Source organism: Pteropus medius, unplaced genomic scaffold, assembly GCF_902729225.1.
Source record: "Pteropus medius unplaced genomic scaffold, Ma_sr-lr_union100, whole genome shotgun sequence".
In the NCBI taxonomy this organism is placed as follows: domain Eukaryota; kingdom Metazoa; phylum Chordata; class Mammalia; order Chiroptera; family Pteropodidae; genus Pteropus; species Pteropus medius.
In genome coordinates this window covers 10,500,222-10,516,608 of record NW_024354503.1, presented here as the reverse complement: position 1 = coordinate 10,516,608, position 16,387 = coordinate 10,500,222, and the positions used below count along the sequence as shown (strand labels likewise).

Genomic DNA, 16,387 nt, shown 5'->3' with positions numbered 1-16,387 from the left:
CTCAAAGTAATATTGGGGTATTGAGACGGAGTGTTCTACATCTTGTGGCTTCTTCCCACCAGTGAGTGTAATCTTAAGGGAAATATCTATATTGAATCACTCATTTCTGAAGAGGAAACATCAAAATGTCGGGAGTGCAGTATCTAGGTGCTAATGGTGTTTTGGCTGAGATGAGAGAAATAAATTCATTATAAGTGACAATGAAAATAAATCTTCTATGGGACAAAGAAACTGATTGCCCAGCTCTACCTTTTGAGTAACAGAAATTTCATGTGACTTGTCTCAGTAGCACGATCTCTAAATGTCTCTAAAGAGAAGTTATCAGGACTATTGTGGTAATCTTACTACTCCTCACTCAGAACTCCATACATGGCAGTCAGAAATTCTGTTTGCTTGTTGTTGGCTGGTTGGTTGGTTGGTTGCTTGCTTGCTTGCTTTGGTTGGACATTTTCTTCTTTATTTTTCTAAATTTTTGAGACCATTGGCACATTAAGAGTTTTTACCTAGTTGAGATTTCTGTGTTGTTACTTCACTGTTTGTTTTTGCTGTTTGGTTGTTTACTTTGTTCTGAGTTTCTGCAGTTTTATTTGATTGCATTTCACATTTATTTTCCATCTAAAAGAGGAAATAGTAAGTAGTAGTCAGGGGGTGATCAGCCTGTCTCCAAGGACAGAGGATAGATACATTCTTTTCCTCTTGGTTGGTACAGGACATTACTGAGCCACCTTGCAGATCTCTGGTGATGATCCTAAAGCAGATTTTTAATCTCAAAATCAATGAATGTGAAAAAATAAACAGTACTTGCTAAAGAGCACTCATTTTAGAAGTCAAAACAAATCGAGGTCAAATTACCAATGGAGAAAAGCAGTATAATTATTCCCCAAAAGGAAGATAAAAAATTTAAGAGAATTCATTATTCTTCAAAGATAATTAAGGGCATCTATGAGAGAATTTGATATTAAAACTGCATAGCCTTCAATAAATACCATTTTCCTGACAATCTTCCTAAGAGATGACATAATAGGTAGTTTAATCAAGGTGTTTTAGTCCAATATATCAAGTTTAATGTTCAAGAAAAAGCAGATTAGCTTGAAAAGGGGAAGATTAGTCAAGAAATATAGATATATTAACCTAGTTTCCTTTCATTATTCACCTTTAAGAGATTCAAGAGGTAAAATAAATTACCCAAGGCCTGAAAACTAGTAAATAAGTAATTGGATCCAGTGTCAAAACTTGGTCCATATGATTCCAAACCAATGCTCTTTCTACAATGCCATAATGCTGGTGGAAAAAGGCTTTGTAAATCTGTTTAAATCCTGCTTTAAGAACAAAGTACCATCAAGGCAGATTGGAAACTACCAATCTGAGGCTCTAATGTAATTTACCTACTTTTTCTAAGCAAACCTCTCACTCATTGCTCAAGGGACTGACAACCCAACAAATAACTCTGTTCGTTGATCATCCCTGTCCAACTGAATTTCCTATCATTAGGATTAAATATATTCCCAGATTCCTCTACTGTCCATTTCAAATCCCTTCAGCCTCTTCTTTTTTTCCTAGCCATTCTAGTCCACCATTGAAGCACAGACATTTTATTAGCTTCTCATGAGTGCTTCCATCTACTCACCTCATACAAAGCCCGTTTCTTGTTTCTTACACTCAGCTTATAAGAAGACCTAAAGTAGTTTTAGAGACACACATTCTTTTTCTTAATGGGATGGGCTACTTAGTTTGACTCTATAGTCAAGTGAAATTTAATCTTGTCAGCATTATCCAGATTAGTATTAGATCAATGTATTATAGAAATCTACCACAGATTGTAAACAGTACAAATAAAATATGGAGAACTGACTGGTAAGATAAAAACTTGGATATGTTATACAAACTACAATCATTTATTTAAATTATTTTGCCTTTATGCCTCCTTACTTAGCAATAATGGCAATGCATGTCATCAAATATATATCAGTTTAACTTTATAAGTTTTATTGGTATCAGCCATTGATTCCATAATGTATATAATACATTATGCTGAAAGGGTACTATCGGAGAATTGTCTGAGTAAAGTGAAGGGTTAAAATATAGTTGTTTGGCTAAATAATTTGTCCTAATTTTCTAGTGTTCCAGTTACCATTGCTGTATAACAAACCACCCAAAACTTGATAAAAACCACCACTATGTTATGCTCACAAATCCTGTAGTATAAAAATTCAGACTGGGAATAGCAGTAATGGCTGGCCCTTCCTGCACAAAGTCTGGGGTCTCTTCTGGGAGAAGTATAAGACTGAAGATGATTCAACAGATAGGATTAAAATTATCTGGAGGCATCTTCATTCCCGTGTCAGTCTGACTGTCAACCAGAACACCTGCATGCAGTCTCTTTCATGTAGTCTCTGTCTGTGGGCTAATGTGGGCTTCCTCATGGAATGGTGGCTATATGCCAACACCAGGTGTCCCAAGACAGCAAAGGGGAGATATATGGCATTTTTATGATTTAGCCTCAAAGTCAGTTAGTGTCATTTTCCTCATACTCTATTAGTTGAGACAGTCCAATGGTCTGTCAAGTACAACAAGAGGGCACTTGGACTTCACCACTCATATCAAGATTTTCAGAGCATTTAGAAAGGTGATATGACTTCTGTTTAACTGCCTTTGTTAGGAGAGCATGCAGGCCACCTTGGGAAAATACATTATGTCACAGTCTAAATTCTGGCTATAAAAATATACATTCTTCCTATGTTCCCATATGCAAGATGTACTCATTTTCTTCCTGAGACTTCTAAGTCTCATTTTATTGTGGCATCTATAAGGTCTAGTATTTCCTCATTTAAATCAGGTCCAGGTGCAAATGAGTTTCCTTTGGTGCAGTTCCTCTAATACAATTCTTTCAGTAACACTCATCATGATGTGAAGACATGAAGACTACAGAGTCAAGTTATCTACTTCCCAAATGCACAATACTTAATAATGGGATAAGCATAGGATGGCTTTTTTATACACTCCCATTCAAATAGGGGTAAACCAGGAGGCACACATCAGTCACAGATTCATTGAAAGTATGTTTACTTCACCTCTTTCAAGTAGTTTCATGTGTATAAATACCAGAATAGTACTAATTTTGATAATATACCAACATTATATGAACACTTTTTTTTTTTTTAACAGACTTAATTTACTTTATTTCTCTTGCATAAAATTATGTAGTAGCCACTGCTGGAGCCTGAGTCCTCTGCACAGAAAGTCTAGTGTGGGTCTTTACAAGATGGTCAGTGAATTTCTGATAGGGAGACTTGGTGAACACCGTCTCTTTCCAGAGATGGGGGCGGGGCGGGGGGGTGGTGAGAGAGCTGTAGGTCTTAGAGATGGCTTCAAATGTGGCCTTGACAAAGTTGCCCAGGGTGGCAGTGCAGCCCCTGGCTGAGGTGTAGCAGTCGTCAATACCAGCCATCATCAACAGCTTCTTGTGCACAGAGGCTGAGACAATGCCAGTGTCCCTGGGAGTGGAATGAGATGCACCAGCACAGAGCCACAGTGGCCAGTCACCTTGCAAGGGACGGTGTGGGGCCTGTGGATCGTGTTCCCCCAGTAGCCTCGCGGCATAGCGACAATGGAGAGCTTGGCCAGGATGATAGCCCCACGGATGGCAGTGGCTACCTCCTTGGAGCACTTGACATGCCCATTGTTGTCCCCGATGGCGACGAATGCCTTGAACCGGGTCCTCTGGCCAGCGCAGGTCTGCTTTTGCATGGGCATAATCTTCAAAACCTCGTGCTTGAGAGATGCCCTAAGAAAAATTCAATGATATTTGATTTCTTGATTGGCAAGGAGAAGTCTCCTCCAGAGACTTGATCTTCATGTCCTTGACCAAGCGGCCCAACTTGATGACAGGAATCCACTCCTTGTCCTCTGCCTTGCCTCCGGGAGCTCCGGGGCCTCTACGCGTACACGCCCTAACCCCGGATGCCGCTGCCAAATCCTCTGTGGAAGCCGCGACAGCCTCCAATCCCGCGGCAGCCTCCAATCCCGCGGCACCGGCGTCATCTGCCATTTGGTGTTTTCTTGGAGAAGTGTATGAACACTTAAATACTAGCATTTTGATTATATAAGCCAGAAATTAGATACAGCAAATGATAACTCGATATTCTTCGAGTTATCATTTCACATATTCATTATGTTAGCACAAAATGTTTTCTTGTGCTACCCTTAAAATATTTTTCCCATAGATTCTATCAATTGTATAACCATGTGACTTAATAATATACTTTAAAAATGGAATATATACTTCCTGAATGTATTTTTTTCTAATATAAGTTCCTTTAAAAATTTTGGAATACCTTTAGACGATGTCTCACTATGGCAGGCTGAAGGCTGTGGTGGCCCCCAAGATTCCTACTCTAATTCCTGAGACAGTGAAGAAAATAGATTTTACTCTAGTGATTAGGTTATATGATGTGGTACAGTTGCATTGAAGAAAAGGAGATTGTCCAAGTGAGCCTAACCAAATCACATGAGCTTTCTATAAACAGAGAATATTTTCTGGATGGTAGAAGGAAAGGAAAGAGACAAACTTCGGCTGACCTGGAAGAAAGCAGACATCCATGTTTTAAACTGTCTGTGGAGGTCATCTGGAAAGGACCTGAGAGGAACCTCTAGGAGCTAAGAGCATCCAGAAAGGAAATGGAAACTACATTTCATTACAATGGGAACTACATCATTATACAATCAACTATAATTTCAAGGGACTGAATTCTGCAACAATAAAAATGAACTTAGAAGAGGATTTCTTCCCCCCACCCAAGAGCCTCCATACAAAAACTCAGCCTGACCAACACCTTGATTTCAGATGTGTGATACCCTGAGAACTCAGCCATACCCTGCAGTCTTGTGATCTATAGAACCATGAGATAACAAATGAATGCTGTTATAAGCTGTTAAGTTTGTGGTAATTTGCTACGAAGCAATAGAAATGAATATGGTCATTCAGGAAATGAGAGTTTGAACTGAGCAAACGGTGAATAAGTAAAGAAGATGATATGCATAAAGCAGAACTCGCACTGAACTAACTCTCCTTCCCTGACTCTCATTCCTTCTTTATTATGTGTACAGTTAAATTTCTTCAGAATGTGTCTGTGGAAGAGAATGGGTTGCACTGAGCAACATACTCATGAGCTCAATCAGACCCAGGGTCAAAGGTTGGCTCTTCCATGTGACTGCAAGCCAGTTATTTAACATCTCTGGGTCTCCATTTCTCCAAGTATAACTGGAGAAAGCATTTCCCTCAATGTGTATTTAGAAGGAATAAATGTGGTAACACATGATAAACATTCAAATATTAATTTACTTGAAGGCATTCTGTAGAAGTTTTAACCATACATCATTTAACACAATACAGACTCTCAGGGAGACCAATATGTGGAGCATCATTGTTGTGATGTTGTCCTTCATTTTTATTTCTTGGGATTCCACTTGCTTAAAACACTCTGGAATGACTAGGAGAAAGTCTTCCCAAAGAGCCTTTGAAACACATAGTGATAAGGTTGAGCTTCTGGAAAAGGTGCCCATGTTTGTTGGGTAGTTAGAAAAATTCTCTGACTATTTGACCTGAATAAAGTGTCGTGAGGATATTTGCTAAGACTAGATTTTTTAGAACATGATTTCAGAAGGTTTTTTTTAGTTCACTTGTTTTTAACAAGACATTTTTGTTATTATGTTGGTGGTGGTAGTTCTTTGGATTTTCGATAAACATGACATGTATTCCAACTCTCCTTCCCATGTACTAACTGTTAGAGAAATGCTGGCGCAGTGTTATAAGTCAGATAAAGAAGAGATTATCAACCAAAGAGAAATGCTAGACTTTAATGGTCTGATTAGCTCCTCTAGTTTAGATGATCTTAGATTATCTTATCTGTGAAAATAAAAGTTATATCCTTTGGCATAAAATAAAAAAGAGTAAGAGAAACATGAAAAGTGTAAATTGAACTTTTGCCTCATGCTACATCTCTGTTGTTTACTAAAATCAATTTATTTCTGTTTGTTTTACTGTCTATCTGCTGAAAATATATCTGAATCCAATGAAAATGTAAAACATGTGATTTAAAATAGTTTGAAAAAGGAAAAAGGAAGCGTGCTGTTAAATGTTAAAACAGGTTCTGTGGTAAATTGTATACATGCACCACATCAAAAGTAAATTGAAGTTAAAATAAATAATGTTACACTGAGAGTTGAAAGAATATAGCAAATCATAAAGATGCTTGTATACTAATTGAGAGTATTTTAATTGTTAAAAGATTTAGAGGAATAAACATCGTAGATGGGAACACAATGCTGAAAGATCAGGGCCGGCTCTGTTTTTCCTTTCTAGTGGCTTGGCACGGTGGCTGTGCTGAGCCCCAGCCTCGCCTTCAGAAACAGAAGCAATGCTGTTCAAAGGATTAATCAGTGGCCCATACAAAGAAGGCCCAGGGACATACACATCCACAGTCCCAAAAGCTGGTACAGAAAACTTGCGCCCTCCATTCTTGCCATGCTGCATTTCCATAAAGATGGCAGTTCCTGGCAAGTGTGCCCTGTAATGCTAGGGTTAGTTTGTTTCTGTCTCTCATGTCTACACTCCTACTCATCTCCCCTCTCTTCTTTCTGTTGCGATGAGTCATAATTTGTATAATAAAGTAGTATGATGACCAATACTTTTTCTTCCAATCTGGTCTCTTTCTTATTCATGTTGATCTACATTATATGGTTCAAGAAAAGAAGTCTTTATAAAAGAAAGCCTTTAATTGTTGTGTATCTATCTCTTTCCCTCTCTGTTGAATTCATATCAATTGACTTGAGATGCTTTTTTACAATATAATCTACTAATTTTTGAATTGGGTATAAAAGCCTTCCCAGATTAGATGGAGATATATTAACATTGGTCAGACTTTGGGTTTTTGGGAAACAAAAATGTTTGGGTTTGTGTGTATCTTCCAAATTCATATGATATTAATTTCGGATCTATATTATTTTTATTTTTTTCTTCGAAATTTCCTTCATCTTCACCTTCAAGGGGCACATTCATTGTTAAATATAGTTGAGGATGATACCAGGTAAAGAAAAAAATAAAGTATTTCATATGTAAGTGGATAATCTATTAAATAAATAAACATCATCTAACATTTCTAACATCTGCTTATAGTATGTCAAGAATTATTCCAGGTTTTACATATAATACCATATTTAGCCCTTAAAATATCATTGTAAGATATATATTAGTATCTCTATCTTATAAATAAGAAAAATTAAATGTAGAGATGTTAGTTCATACTTATTATTTTTCCTAAAAATATATATGTTTTGAATACTCTATGCCACACAAAGGTAAGGCTTTGGAGGATACAATAATAAGCAAAAATTCTCATGGTCCATTCTCTAATTGGATTCCCAAAGATAATCAATAACAATGTTGCAGTTATTAGGTACCAGATCTAATATTCAAGTCTAGGTCCTCCTGATGCCAGAGCCAGGGATTCGCCAGCTTTTCACCAGACTTTCTCACTAAAGAAGAATAAAATTGGTGTCAGAAGCCAGTCAGGCTTTTCAATATGACCCCCAGTTGTTCCAGATATAGTAGATCCCAAGAGGGCAAACTCGTCTTAGATCCTTAGGAACTCTAGTTCAATATAAACTTCAATGGTTGGTCATTACCCAATGAAGTGATTGATTCAGTTCCAAGAATATCTCTGGTCAAACATTTACTTACCAAGTAAAGAAGTCCAGCAATACATAGATTCTCAGTACAGTCAGTAATTATGAGTGCTGCTGGTGAAAACACTTGCTACTGCTAATTTTTTATAAACTATTATTTTAGTCTTATTTTTGTTGACTTTATATTTTTTAAAGATTCTTTACAAGATTTTTAATAGGATTATGGATCTAGAACTCTTGTGTGACTTGTGTCTTCTTTTATACCACTTATTTTCCTGCCAAATAAATCAATGTCATACATAAGTCTGAGTCTAATTTAATGAAATATGTCAAGAACTAATTTATCATTTCTCCTGCACTCCAGAACAAGTTCAGGATAGGTAAATAATTCCATCCCAGTTGTGAAACACACTGGTCAAAAATCAGGAGATTCACTCATTTTGGGGTGATATAATCACTTAGCCATCTATTCACAAGCGGATGAAAGAGAAAGAAAGGAATGGAGGAAGAAAGGAAGGAAGGAAGGAAGGAAGGAAGGAAGGAAGAAGGAAGGAAGGAAGGAAAAGGAAGGAAGGAAGGAAGGAAGGAAGGAAGGAAGGAAGGAAGGAAGGGAAAAGAAAGGATCATAAAAAAAAAAAAAAAGAAAAACTATACACACACCTAAAAGCAGGTCACAAAGAGAAGCCAGGAGGACCCAACTTTGGATCTCAGTCCCCACTATTTTCTGTTCCTAATAAAGAACTAATGCTCTTACATGTCAACAGTTCCTAGAGGCGCAAATGATCAATCTTTGTCCAAAAGAGGATTTATTAGTGCTGAGTCTTGCTGACCCAATCCCCTACTAACTAACATTGATAATAGGTATTCTTATATTTCCTTGGAGATAAACTAAAAATAGCACTGAAGGAACTTAGAAAATATTTATGCATGTAGTCTTGATTCCAGAGCTTGAATGGTTTTGTCTGATTATTGAAAAGACTAAACATTCTGGAATGAAATTTTGGTGGTTATATGTATGTCAATTTACTTGCTGCAAATAAGCCAAGTGTGTATTGTAAGGACTGTATATATCATATACTGGTTCAGCATGCTTTCCTTCCCCAAATGCCAAGAAATGTTGCTCTAGTCTCCACTGGCCCTCTCCCTCTAAGCCATATCAACTACATTAACCTGTGTCAGTAGATATGACACTATTTCAGTGTCAAATTCCGTAGTGCACTGGGAGTGCCTACAGAGCCAGGTTTGAACATCATGAAATACATGCCTCTCTTTACTAATGAAAATGGAGCCACATTTTCCTGTTCTTTCAGCCAGATGGGGTTATGATTGGTGTGTGCTTGCCTTTTACATTACTATTTGATTCCATAATAAGAAACACATGAAACAATTTTAGTTTATTAGTTCTTCAGTTGCCAACATGGCTTTGGTACAACTAATAAAATAAATAAAAATATTTCCCCTGTGTTTTTTTTCTTATAAAATACACTTGTTATATAAAGGATAAGCACATACCAGTCAAAACTTGATCTGGCATGAGCAATGTTGTCTTGCTTCTTCTTATTTCATAGAAAACAAAGGAGACATATTTATTAGTTTCCTAATAGCATGGTTGGCTCACACTGGCTTATCCCTATACATCAGATATTAGAGGCATTTATTTAGAAAGAAATGGTTTACGCTGGCGTCTTGGTAAAATTTCAAAACCTAGTCACTAATGAAAATACATTTCCAGGGAAGGCATATAATGGAGGAAGTGAAAAGAATAAAATACCATATGTCCTTTTGGTGCCCATGGTTATTCAGCCATGGTCTCCTTCAGGGTCAACCCCTAAAATAGCACTGTTGGTCCTGGGCCTTCCCTGCTGCACCAAGTTCAAAGTGAACCACACAAGCATGCATAAGGCTAAAGGTCTGCCATTCATTGAGGCTAGGCTCAAATTTTGAGATTGAGCTGAAATGTCACCTTTTGAGACAACTCGAATGTAAGTCATACTGCCTTGAAACCTGTCATTAGTCTTCAGTCTACATTAGTTCTTATCATTTGGAACATTCAGAAACCAGTTCATAAACATCTCCCTTCAGTATATGAATGCTTAACAGAGCAATCACTTATACAACAGATCTGTAATAGAAACTGGTTTTCTTCTTAGTCATCTTGCTGAAGAAGTACCTTTGAGCGAAGGACAATGAGGGATCACTTTACCTCTGCTAAGACATCACATTTCCATAAGCTGAGGTTGATTTTCCATCAAGCTCATGAAATCTATCAATCTACCAAGGTCTTGTTTCTTCATTTTCTGTTTTCAGTATTCAGAGACCCAGAAAGATGAAGAAAAAAGGGAATTCCATGCTCATTGGAGACTTACTGCAGACAAGTGAACATTTGAGAAATGACTCTTTCCCTAAAACAGTGCTTTGTTGCAAAGAAGAGGCTAAACTACATAAGACTTGAATTATACTGCATAAGACTTGAATTTAATTAAATGGTTGCAAGAAATACTTTATAAAGCTAACTTTACCAGTCATTTTTTAAAAGAATAAAACCTGTCCATGTTGTTTCAATAAATTTTGGTAAAGAAAATTCCATTTGCCTAAACTTTTCCATTCCCTGGTTTGATCATTTTCTATCATTCTATCCTAAGAAATACAGAAGGAAAAAACAAAAGCATTCTTCTACCTGGACCTTATAAAACCTAAATATCATATAAGCATGAACATCTGTCTTAAAGGAAAAAAATAAGAACATGTACTCTGTAAAGAAGCCAAAAATATTTTTTGTTATTATTTTCAGATTTATAATTGGTAAAGATATGGAATATATGAAAAATGATTAAGCAATGCAAGGAAAATGCAGTTTGTTGGGATAATAGAATATTGCGCTATATATAAATATATATATATATATATATATATATATATATATACACACATATATATATGTATATGTATATGTATATATATATTTACATATGTATTTAATTATTTATTTATGAGAATAAAGCAAGAGATGGAAAAGGCAGAATGTACCCGGATGAAATATCTTAGAATGAAACAGTTCCTTCCAATAGATTTTAAGGCAAAGAAGGGAGAAAATTGATTTGAATCATTTTTCCACTGCCTTATGGGGTAAAATTATAAAATAAGTTTGATAGGCACTGAGGATTACCTTTAATGTCTTGTAGCTTCAGAGTCAATATCAACTTGGAGAGACTAGAAGTGTTACTACATAGGGGAGAGCAATGTGATATATGTCCAGTGCTTAGAAAACTGCTCTGTCTTGCATAGCCAGCCAACAACAGCCTTAACTATGTTGCTTCTCTTTCTATGTCAGGGTTAAGGTCATTTTTAGGGCACAGTGAGGAAATGTGGAGGCCAATGCTGTCTGCACCACACCTGGGCTGTGAGAAACAGGGGGTTTCAATTTCCAGTCCGTGGATACCACACAGCCTTACCCTTACCTGCCTGCCCTCACCCCAGTACACAACAGATATAAAAATAAAATCAGACATTCCAAAGTAGTGGACTAAGCAAGATCAAGCATAGATATTCCTGGAATGCATTAAGACCTTCAGAAAAAGATAAGCAATAAAGACAGAACTTTATTATTTAGCTATAGTCTCGGTCTCCCATATTCAGTTTTTTGGAGGAGTGATAGAGCATTGAGAGGTGAGTGTGTACAAACTGAAATTCAGTTATCCTTTTGATACATATGGGGGGCAGAAATTTTAAGTCATTTATAAATATACAAGTCATTGAGGAATAGTTTGCAAGCATAAGCAGTTTCTTATCATTTATAGTTCATTTCCTTTATTAATGGCCTAGTCAGTCACTCTCCTGGAATACAAGATAGAAGCAATGAAATTGCCGTTGGAAGGAAAGTAAACAGAAAAAAGTGTTTTGCTTTAGGGTTCTGGAGCTAGTGAAATTTCATGACAAAGAAAAGAAATTCAATAACCTAAATCATAATTATGAAAACAGCATTAATAAAAGCTAACTTTAACACTTATTCTTTGCTGTAAGCTGCTTTGTATTCTTTACCTAGAGTAGATTGTCAATCTTTATTGCATACCGTGAGTCATTATTACTCTTATTGCCATATTTACATGATGAGAAAATTGAGACGGTTTGTTCAAATTTCATATAATTTTTTCACACTTGCCCACAAAGTGACTGAATATTCCCGATATGTTTATGGAATTCAATAACAGCAAGTGCTATTGTAGCTTTTACAATGAAGGGAACATATTACCAGTAATGCTGATGAGGCCTTTGGGCTTCTCTGTGATTTTGTACAAGTTAAGATTTTAGATTTACCATGTTATGCCAATTCAGAAATCTTTTTTTGAAAATAATAGAGAAGGAGCAAGTATCCTTTAGAAATACTCCATAAATCGGTACAAAGCCATGCTATATGTAGGACAAGAAGACAGTCATCACTGAGGCATGGTTTGAGGGGCACTGGGAGGTTTGCTTATACTCAAACATCTTCCTTCCAAAGCAAACAGTACAAGCTTTCAAAGCCAGAATCAAACACTAATTTTATCATAGTTACTGTGACCTTGAGCTGAGGTTTCTTAATTCATCCAAGAGTTGCTGTGAAGACAAACAAAGCAATGAATGTCAGTGCTTTGAATAGACAAGTTTAATATATTTTGTTTCCTTTGTCTTCCCTTCTTTCTCTTTCCTATGATTTAACATGTTGGGGAGGTATTTTCATACCATAAGTGTTAAAAATATATAAAAATCTTAGAACCTGTCCTTGAACTCACCATCTAATGTTATATTTGTGACCTGAAAAAAACAATGTGAGCTTTTAAACAATTTTAAGTCATTTGGGTAATTTTTCTTGCTAACAATAAGAAATAAAAGAACTCAAGAAACTATTCAAATATTTAGCTTATACAAAATGGCACCTTATTTCACGTTGTCTGAGGAAGGAAAAATTGCAATATCATAATATCTGTCTATGATATTTATTATCTCTTGGTCTTTTCCTGTTTCTCACTATGTTTCTATAAAGTTTCTGATAGTTAAAGATAATCAGAAGGTCTTAGAAACTGACTTTCATTTATAACCTGCTGATTCACCTAGATCAGGTTACTGGGAAGAAATCCAAGACAGACCTCCTGACCTACCCGAAACAGCATGAAGTATGCCCTGCCACTAAATCCTGGTTCTTGTGTACCTCACCCTGTCACTAAATATGATTTAGAGGAACCTTTAGAAAGTCAGGTATAAGGATTTAGTGCTTTGCATGTAGGTTACAGCTGCTGGACTGGCTGTTATAGTAACGCAAGTAAGTAATTTATTAAATGGTTCAGTCATTAGATATTCCAGACTTTGAAAACATTCTTGGGAGGGAGGCTACTTTGGGTAGTGAGAAGATTAGCATTTCTCAGCAGCAAGTATTTGTGACAAGATTAATGAGGCACAGGGCAGATGGATTTGTTTCCCTCTTTGTGTCTGCTCTCCTGGTTTCCTAGCCCTTTATTTGGTTGTCTTTTCCTCTGTGGCACCTGCTGTCACTGACATGGATTAGAAGCCAAAACAGCATTCCTTTACTTCAACACTCTTCACACCTTTTCTCCCCCTCCTTCTTTCTCCATGGGAGTTATTCCTTTCTCCTCTTCTGAGATTGGCAAGGACATTATTTCAGTTCCTACACAAAATGCCTGGTAGGCATTTTCGCATTAAAAGAAATCATCGAATTATGAGCAGAATCATAATCATGTCTCAGTTGTGTTTTTTATATAAGGAAAACAGTTATATAGGAGATCATTTTAAAATTATGTTTCTGTTCTAATACATCCTGCATTTTTCTTCAGAATTTTCACCACCTCTGTGGTGCTCCTTTTGTCTTTTAGGGGGATATAACTTGCTTCATGAACTGGGCATTCAATAAAATGTTTATGTTCCAGTTTTCTTTCTCATGTTCCCAGGCACAAGAGACAGACACTCTCCTGCTTTGTGAGCTTTCTTCTTTTCAGAAAGATTTATATCATGCAGACTAATAACAAGTGTACTTTCTTTTAACAAAGCCTCCAACTTTGCTTCTGTTTGTTCTTCTTCCAGCTCAATTTCCCCTGACGCTTTCCAATAAGTTACCATCCTTGTTACCCACAAAAGTCTCCTAAGTGTATCCTTTACTTTGATAAAACACATTTCTCACATCTTATAAAAGTTAATGCAACAGAATTTCCCACTTGTGTTTTTAGTATCTGCCAACAAGTTTTTACGATGATCCCAAGCACTAGTTATTTTTAGGTCCAAAGTAATGCCCATGATATTAAAGGCTAAAGAGATGGTAGGATCTGTGGCTATCCAATGGGCATTCCTGGGAGTCTGGAAAGTTGGGAGACCAGCAAAAGGCACATAAAATACTGGATTTCTACAGTCACCGAGAATGTTTCATGCATATTTTCGTAATCTTCTAATTTTATGATTTTGAGTTTAAATTTTGCTACTGACTTTATCATTCTTGATTTGACTATAAAACTTTTTAATATAAGCAATTGTTTATAAATAAGAACCAGAAATTCCAAGAAATAAGTTATTTCATTGCAGTAATTATGCAAAACAAGTTCCAGTTTCTAAGACAATTTATTATTTATTGGGCACATCTATGAACCTCAGTAGAGCATCTGCAGATGGGGTCATTCAGGAGGCCTTTAATGAGCATTTGGCCAAAACCACAAGTGGGGTTTGTTTACATGGTTATAGAGCCCACAATAGGAAAAGAAAAAAAAAAAGAAAGTGCAATAAAAGTGGAGTTTTCTCACTTACAATTACCAATGGGGCCAAGGTGGTAAAAATGAAAGAAATTTAAAAGTTATTGAATTATCAATACAATTTATTGGATACGAAAGCCAGCACTGAAGTCAAATTTTGTGGCTAAGTTACCAATCCTCTTGGATTTTTTCATCTGTTAACTTGTGAATAATAGAAATAATAATTTTATAGGGCTATTGTAAAGACGGAATAAAATACTGTAGCTCAAGCTCTTGGAACAACGATTAATAATAGTTAAATTAACTATTTAATTTTTAAAAAAGCACCGATCAAGGAAATTTTTACATGAATAAAGATAAAAACACAGAAAGGTAAAAAAAAAAGTATGCATAAGTAATAGTATTTATAAAATAAAGCCTGTGATGAGCTACGAGTCGGAAAAATGAAAGCACTTTAAAACTACCCGGCTGCGAGAATTAGGAAGAGAAATGGACCAATTGACTAGTATAGGAGACTGTAGTGTTTAAGAATATTGTGAGAAAATTAAAATTCTCAATTTTTATTTCACTCTGCCTTTGCTATGCAGTAGAATTATTCTTAAACTAGAAAAGGCAGAATAAATATATTAAACAGGAGGTGGAAACTCAAGATAGGTTAGAAGATTGGAAAAGAGCCCCTAGACTATTTTACGTTAAGAAAATTTCTGGGTTCGTTCAAGCTTTATATAACATATTTCATAATACATGTGACCATTTCTTCTAACACAATTTGCTTTTTACACAGCTATGCCTTACATAGTATTTTGGTTCACCTGGAATGCCTTTTCCTTAATTTTTCAGTTGGAAAATGCTATTGTTTAGAAAAAAATTCCCCAGCTTCCCTTAGCAGATCTAATCATGCCCTAGCCACTATCCAGTCTAGGTACATGTATGTTTAACGTGAGAATATATTGAAATGATAATATTATATGTTGCTCATGTCCTCTTGTCCCAATTGTGATCTTCTTAAGAATACAGAACATTGATCTTTGTATTCTATAATCCTACCACAGAGTATGGCTCATATTCAGTAATCGGTAAATGCTAATTTGACTTAATTTAGCTTAAAGGAGAGGAATGGTTGTGGGAGCTAAGGACTCTTGATGAGAAAAGACTTTAGGGAATTGGATGGAATAATAACTATCTTCAATAAATGACAGATATTACATGAAAGAAAGAGTAACTTTACAGGACAGAACCATGATTAGTGGGTCAAAGTTAAAATGCTGTTGTTTAGACAAAAATTCCCCAGCTTCTCTTAGCAGATCTAATCATGCCCTGGCCACCATCCAGTCTAGGTACATTTATGTTTAACATTTGTGAGAATATGAGAGCATGAGGCTGAACTTTCTTTCAGAGCTGTTCTCAATTGGAAAAGTTTATTTTATATGATAGTAAATTCCCTGCTAGCATACATGCTTAAGGAGAAACTGAGTGAGCTATCTGGGACATAGTACAGCTAATTCTTGTAGGAGATTAGGATTGGATCTGAAAATCTTTAAGTTTCCTTATATAATTGTAAGATTCTATGATTAGCTTCCTATCTAGTAAGGTCTCAGTTTGGAGAGTCAGATATTGTAATAAATTTCTTCTTTCACAGAGACTATGCTTTTCTCAGCTGCTATCTTCTCCCAGGTAATAATTTCTTCTACAAGTTTGTGAAATTTATTCTTCACTGCAGGCCCTATTTTTATTAATGTTTCCTTCCCAATAAAATCCACCACACCACAGGTACCCGCCATGAAGACTCAGAAATTTGGCACCTCTGAAACTCTATTGTGAAGTTTCCCTGCGTTGCTTTGTAGTCTTGGCTTAGCTGGGGGAGGAAAAAAAGAAGTCCACCAAAAACTAATATGTTTAGAAGACTATTAGTATAAACCTGAATAATCTGAAAGAGGCTCAGTTCTGTAGACAACAATAATAATAATTAAAGTTGG

The 16,387-nt window shown here is 36.1% G+C and overlaps 1 pseudogene; it reads right to left on the bottom strand.

Moving 5' to 3' along the window:
- Positions 1–3,181: 3,181 nt before the first annotated feature.
- Positions 3,182–4,048, bottom strand: LOC120596117 (40S ribosomal protein S2-like; annotated as a pseudogene).
- Between the last annotated feature and the right edge of the window lie 12,339 nt (positions 4,049–16,387).